The sequence below is a fragment of the Corvus brachyrhynchos genome, unplaced genomic scaffold (assembly GCF_000691975.1).
Source record: "Corvus brachyrhynchos isolate BGI_N302 unplaced genomic scaffold, ASM69197v1 scaffold514, whole genome shotgun sequence".
Taxonomy (NCBI): domain Eukaryota; kingdom Metazoa; phylum Chordata; class Aves; order Passeriformes; family Corvidae; genus Corvus; species Corvus brachyrhynchos.
In genome coordinates, this window is record NW_008238319.1 from 2940326 (window position 1) to 2947462 (window position 7137).

The window sequence follows — 7137 nt, forward strand, 5'->3', positions numbered from 1 at the left end:
ACTTGAGGTCATTTGAGGCCCTGACTGGAGTTACTTGAGGTCACAGGGGTTACTTGAGGTCATTGGAGTCTTTTTTAGTTGATCCAGGGGTTACTTGAGGTCATTTGGGGTGGTTTTTAATTGATCCAGGGGTTACTTCAGGTCATTGTCATCCCTGGTAGGGGTTACTTGAGGTCACAGGGGTTACTTGAGTTCATTTGGGGTGTTTGTAATTGATCCAGGGGTTATTTGAGGTCACTGAGTCCCTGGTAGGGGTTACTTGAGGTCATTTGGGGTTACTTGAGGTCACAGGGGTTACTTGAGGTCATTGGAGTATTTTTTAGTTGATGCAGGGGTTACTTGAGGTCATTTGGGGGTGTTTTTAGTTGATCCAGGGGTTACTTCAGGTCATTGTAGTCCCTGGTAGGGGTTACTTGAGTTCATTTGGGGTTACTTGAGGTCATTGAGTCCCTGGTAGGGGTTACTTGAGGTCACAGGGGTTACTTGAGGTCATTTGGGGTGGTTTTTAATTGAGCCATGGGTTACTTGAGGTCACAGGGGTTACTTGAGGTCATTGGAGCCTTTTTTAGTTGATCCAGGGGTTACTTGGGGTCATTGTAGTCCCTGGTAGGGGTTACTTGAGGTCATTTGGGGTTATTTGAGGTCATTTGGGGTTACTTGAGGTCACAGGGGTTACTTGAGGTCATTGGAGTCTTTTTTAGTTGATGCAGGGGTTACTTAAGGTCATTTGAGGCCCTGGTAGGGGTTACTTGAGGTCACAGGGGTTACTTGAGGTCATTGGAGTCTTTTTTAATTGATCCAGGGGTTACTTGAGGTCATTGAAGTCCTGGTAGGGGTTACTTGAAGTCATTTTGGGTGTTTTTTAATTGATCCAGGGGTTACCTGAGGTCATTTGGGCTCTCTTGAGCAGGCAGCCCAGTCAGCACAGGCGCTGCCTTTGGACTTTGCTGTCCACAGCCTCCACCCAGGACTGCAGAGACAGCAGCGACAGCAGCCAGGCCAGCTGAGCACGCGTGGACCCATCACACTCAGGTCCAGGTCTCTAAAGTCCCAGAGATCTGGACTTCTCAGCTGGATGAAAAGCACGGGGGCCCTTGGCCATCAGTAGCCACAGACACAGCACTCTAGTGATTGATGGGCTCACAGGAGCTGGCCCTGTCTGCTTTATTCCCTGTGTTTCCTTGGCATGCCTGGTGCAGGGAGCAGCCGTGGAAAAGTCAGGAGGGGCTGTTCCAAGTGTTCCAGGTTGTTGAAAAGGGTTGAGTTGATAATAACTGGGGCTTGTGAAGACAAATGGAGAAATAAGAAGAGGAGGGATTGAGAGGGAAGCCGTGTGCTGATGCCTTTAGAAACAATTCCAGGGGTGAAGGGATGGGTGTAAACGTCTTTGCAATGGGTCTGGCTGTCTCTGCTGACTTTGGGCAGCAGGTTGGTTGCAGAGCCCAGACAGTTTGGCTCCTGAAGCAGACAAGGGTCGGCACAAGGCTGGACTTCTGACCTTTGGGGTAAAATAGCAGGTTCAAGGGGGGATATGGGGCAGGTGATTCGCGAAGGCTGCACCTTCCTGGCACCTTGCAATGGGTAAAGGAAGAGGGCAGCGTGCGGCCGGGAGTTTGGGATAAAAGGAGGCTGCGCCCTCCAAAACCTCAGGAGAGAAAACCCTGCAGGTGTGTGCCCAGCAGACTCTCTCCCTTTATTTAAATAAAGTTGCAGGACTCCTCTGTCTCCTTTTCGGACATAAACCTCTGGCATTTGTGGATTTTCCTGACACACTCTGGATCAGCATGAAAGAAGTCAAGAGAAAAATCTCTCAGCAGTGAGTATTGAGCAGGAATTTTTCCAAACTTCACCTCTCAGGACAAGTTTCCCTCCAGCAATGCCTCCCAGAGAACTGCAGGTCCCAGTAAATAACTTTTCAGGTTTTTCTTCTCTGAAGTCATCAATCCATAAGCACAGAGAGCAGGCTGTACTGTAAAGCAATGCACATGCATTAAGTCATAAAAATTATATCATTTCAAACAGCTTAGCCATGGAATTCCTGGAGTACCAAATGTCCAGCAGAACTGATTTATTAAGACAGAAACCCTGGAACCTGCTGATGGCTGGGACAGTAACACCCAGGAAATAACTGTGCTCCATCCTGCTCCCCAGAGCTGAGTCTTTGCTACCAAACCTTCCTTCTGTGGTTTTCCTCCTCCTTCCCTCTTCCAAAGCAACATTTCTCCCTCTGCCCAGGGAGCTGCCAGAATCAATTCACCATAAGCTCAGGTTGATGTTGGGAGCAGAGGGGTGGGAGCTCAGGGACAGAGAATTTCATCACAACTCACAACTCCCAAAGAAGGCAGCACTGGGAAGAGGGGATCTGTGAGTGAAGAGGAAAAACCACGCCCAGTTCCATAAAATAAATGCAAAACTAAATTTTATCCCACAAGTTTATGTGACTCCCATACTATTATTATACATTATCCTGACCATCTTTGAGAAAAACGTTAGGAAAACTTCAGCTTATCCAACACATGCCCAGCCCTCTCTGGCCCCTTGCACTCCTGCAGGAGCCTCCATCAAGCTGATTTTTTTTTTTAAATCTTAGCTTGATTTACAGGTCATCAATTTCATTTCTCAGTGCTCTAGGTGCTCCCCTCTTCCCAATTAGGATAACATTACATCCATCAAATCTTATCTCTGAATCTTCAGCTTCTCATTCAGCCACCAGCAGTCTTGATCAGAGCTTGCCAGCACCTTATCAGCTGCAACCACATTGATTTCATTACACCACCCATTTGCTAATACTCACTCTGCCATTACTAAATATGTCCAATTTTGTTTGCTAACGCTCATTCGTGCCTGTTGTGAAACCAAATCCAGGCAATCCTGCCTATCTCCTGTTTCATGGAAACCTGCAAATAAAACTAAATGTTGTACTTGGATTAAAAATGTGGATTATAAGCAAGGAAGTCTCCCTGTTACATCCTGCATCAACTCCTCATTTTCTGACACCTGTTCCCTATGAAGGCAAGCTAAAGAGAGGAGGTCTAATTACAAAACCTCTACAATGGAAGCTTCACTGCCCTAAAAACTTAGAGGTTATTCCAGTCATTGCTATGATATCAGCAGGGGTTTATCCCCTGCTTTGTTCTTCAGTCAGAATTACACAACTCTCCGCTTTTCTGAACCCATGCCATTGCCATCATTCTTTTGGGCAAAGGAGTTTCCATTAAGCAGCAGCCCTCCCTTGCCCAGAGGATTCAGGAATGTAGCAGTGCAGGATACCTCCTCATTATCATGAGGATGACAATTAACCTGCTCACATTTGGGACATTGCTGCCTTCCCCACAAAAAGTAGAGATGAAGCACTTCCATTTCAGCACCATCAATCACCAGGCACTAACAGGACCTTGTCCTCCACCTGCAGCCCTGAAAAGCTGTGTGACCTCCCCAGATCTCTGCCTTCCCAGGAAGCACCTGCTGAGCTCAGGTATTTAATAATATCCAGGTGACCTGTAAAAGTAGCCAACATCATTACTAAAAGTACAGAAGGAAAGGAAATGAACCTGCTGCAAAATCAGGACGTCATTATCACTGTTAAAAAAATTAAATTAAATGTGTTCAATGCCACGTCAAATCCTGAGGAAAATGTGCTGATGGTAACCCAGTCTAACGCGGGAGAGATCTGAAAGTACTTTACCTCTTGGAGACAAGAAATGATACCATAAATATATTTTAAAGATTCCTAAGAGCTTTCTGAAACCTCATGAAGGGTTGCCTCACTTCAGGGGAGGGCAAGAGGCAGGCAGGCACACAAACAAACACTGAGAAATCCTCCTGCAAATTCCAATTCTCCTACTGCCTTCACTGTCCATTAGTCCATAAAAAGGACATCATTACACCCATCTTTTACACCAAATGCTGTTCTTCTTCCTACTGAATTCCCAGCTCCCACTCTGGAACAAGGGTGTGACCTTTACATTTCTAGACATCAGCTGGAAATTACTGAAACCTAAAGGACCTGGACTTATGTCTCTGCTCCAATACAGACAATGTGTGGCTCTGAAAAGATGTTTCTTTCCCCTTGGGTAAGTCCTTAAAACACCCTTTTCATACTTAAAAGCCAAAGGTGTTTAAGATGATTTTAGCCTCCAGAGATTTGTCACCTGTTGCTGAAGGCCAGTGTCTTCCCAAGAGTTCTCCACATGCTTTAACACTGAATGTGTGCCCTGAAGAGCTTTCAGCAGCTGTTTAATGCCTCCAGCAGCTCTCTAATTACCCATTATCTCCAGCAAAAATGGCGAGATCTTCGTCTCTGCACCTTTTCTTCAGTGAATGTTTGCACCTGCCTTAATTACAGCATCATAAAAGCAGCAGGGAGGGCTGCAGTCCCACTCCTGCTCAAAGCAGGGTCAGCACTGAAGCCACATCAGCTGCTCAGGGATTTACCCAGTTCAGACTTAGAAAATGCAGGGATGGAGAGGAGGCACAACCTCTCTATGCTCCCCATTCTGCTGTTTGGCAGAGAACAGCCCTCCTGGGGAAGGGCTTTTCCTCTCAGCCAGCCAGAAATCTCTCCTGCTCGAGTTCATGTCTGCTGTCAGCTTGTCAGGGGACTTTCAGCATCTACAGGACCAGACAGAGTCAAGTTTAAAACTTTCACAAGTGTGTGTTTTGCATTCTCATCCTTCCTCCCTTTTAATTGAATATTGTGCCTCAGATGCTCCATCCACACCAGTGGTTCCTAGCTGATCCACATCTTCATTTAGTTTAAAATCCCTCTGGTTCTCCAAACCTTAACCAGAAATGGGAAATAAGAATAGATACAAGGATTTGATAATTAATAAATGAAACAAAATAAAAATACTGGGAAAGAACTCCACAAATATTTTAGCACCCCACCTAAAGAAATACCTCATCAGAGATGATTCTTTTCCTTTTTTCCTTAAATGGTTAAAAGATCAGCTCATTGTGCTGATTTTCAGCTGACATCCTCTGTCAGTATGACTCTTCTGTCCCTTAGGATGGTAAGGGACATCTGTCACATAATATTACATTTTACCTATTTTATATATAGTTATATACATATATATATCACAGAATCCCAGAATGGTTTGTGTTGGAAGGGACCTTAAAGATCATCCAGTGCCATGGACAGGGACACCTTCCACCTTCCAGTATTTTAAATTTATCAATGCAGGAATTAAAAAATCTTCCAGGTTATCAAGTCCAGCCTCCTGCCGTTGTAACCAACCATTTTATTTTATGCCTTTCAAAAATTTAGCACAGAGACTCCTCAGTGTAATGAGAATTTTGCCCCTGCTAGCTGGATAGCTACTCCAAAAATCTCCCTGTGCTGATGTAGAAAACCTTTTTGTACTGAGAGAGGTCTATTTTTTTGGTTCTTTGCCTTACAGTCAGGCCCAAATCTGGGAGGTGATTAATTATCTGTATTTATCTCTCAGAGGTTACAATAAACAAAACTCTAGGAGTATCTCAACTAATGAGTCTTCAATGCAATGCTTGGCCAAATAACATTCAATCACATCAAAACCAAGTTCCAGCTCGGTTTATTTTTTTCACTTCTAAATGAGAAATCATTTCTATTTATCACAGTGCTTTCCCAAATACTGGGATGTATTTTATCCCACCAGCAAGCAGAACCACCCCCATGGAAATGTGTCTGTGACACTCTGGTTAAACTCACATTAAAACCTGGTTGACTTGGATGAAGGAATGTGTAAAGTCATTCAAAACACAACATTTTACTGCCTTACCCAGCCACTGATGTAATAATTCTATACCACATCTAGACATTTACTAAATGTGTAGTAAAAATGTAAATGAAGCAAATCCAGCTCAAAGCAGGGTTTCAAACCCTGGCTCTTGGTTGCAAGTATCTACTTTGACAGAGATGAAAACACACCACAAAACTTGGGTTTTTCCAAGCAAAGACAGACAATCACAACGTCCACTTCTTCAAGAAATGCAGGAGAAATCTCACAAATTTTGAGACAATGTAAACGTAAGAAAATGTGCACACAGGGATGACCCCAGCAGCTCTCGGAACACATTCATTGGTCCAAGAATGATGAAAGAAAGCAGGACACACCACTCCCTCAACAATTTACCAAATTTCCAGGCAGGACAGCACAGCTGCGTATGGGGCTTCAAACTGCCCAGTAAGACCAGCACTGGTTACCAAAATACTGGGAAAACCAGCAGGAGGCAGCTGGGAGACACCCGGACCTCCAAGGGGAAGAGCTGCCAAAGTGGTGCCGCTGTCCCAGCAAGCAGGACAGAATTCCAATATCAAAATTCCAAGCTACAGCTAGGAGAAACAACTTCTGAGGATGACCAGAGCCCGAGGAAGAAAGAGCCAAGAGAGTTAACAAAATATTCAGCAGAAATTCAGGTGTTCAGCACGGGATTGCTGGAGGCCAACAACAACTCTATCAAGCTGCCCTCCATGGTGAGCTCGGTGATTGCCAAGCCCCGGGGCTGAACGGGTGTCAAACAATGCAGCAATCAGCACACGGGGATTTTTATGGATTTACAGCTCCGGGAAGAAACAGCTGCTGAATCCCAAAAGAAGCCTTCATGCTGAGGTTTGGCGATTTCTGCGCTGCCCTGGTTATGTTCCCTTAACCCCCAGGATGGAGGTTTGGTGACAGCCTAGAAATTAAAGACATAATTACCCACTAGAGAACCCTGGGAATAAAGTAACATTATTGGGATGGTCTGCAGAAAATTCCTTAAATTCTGTAGAGGAAAAGCAGTGCCTAATGCAGATTGATTTAATTCAGAGCCACCCTACCTTCAGCATTCTGCTTTTAAGCAGAGCTGCTGCACACTGAACTCACCTGCCAGAGCTACTTAACTGCAGCTCTTTAATCCTTCAGTAAAAGGGATTTAAAACCTGACCTACACCAAACAGAAGCTGGCATTTGACTACAGTTTGGATTTTCAGTGAGAACGGCACAATTCCACTTGCAGCTACAAGGGAAGATAATCAGTAGGACGCAGAGCAGAGTGTACAGTGAGGTACAGTGGATCTTTGCTTTTGAATACAGAGAAATAGGTTTTCTTCATAAAATGCACATGAAGGGGAGAGGTCTGACACGGGAAAGGTGCCTGCTGATTAGCTGGCAG

General features: G+C 44.8%; 1 long non-coding RNA gene across 1 annotated transcript; it reads left to right on the forward strand.

Moving 5' to 3' along the window:
• LOC108446670 lies at positions 1-1218 on the forward strand. The gene is made up of 3 exons (XR_001861947.1): positions 1-264; positions 387-488; positions 723-1218. It is a non-coding gene; the product is annotated as an uncharacterized LOC108446670 (long non-coding RNA).
• Positions 1219-7137: the final 5919 nt, after the last annotated feature.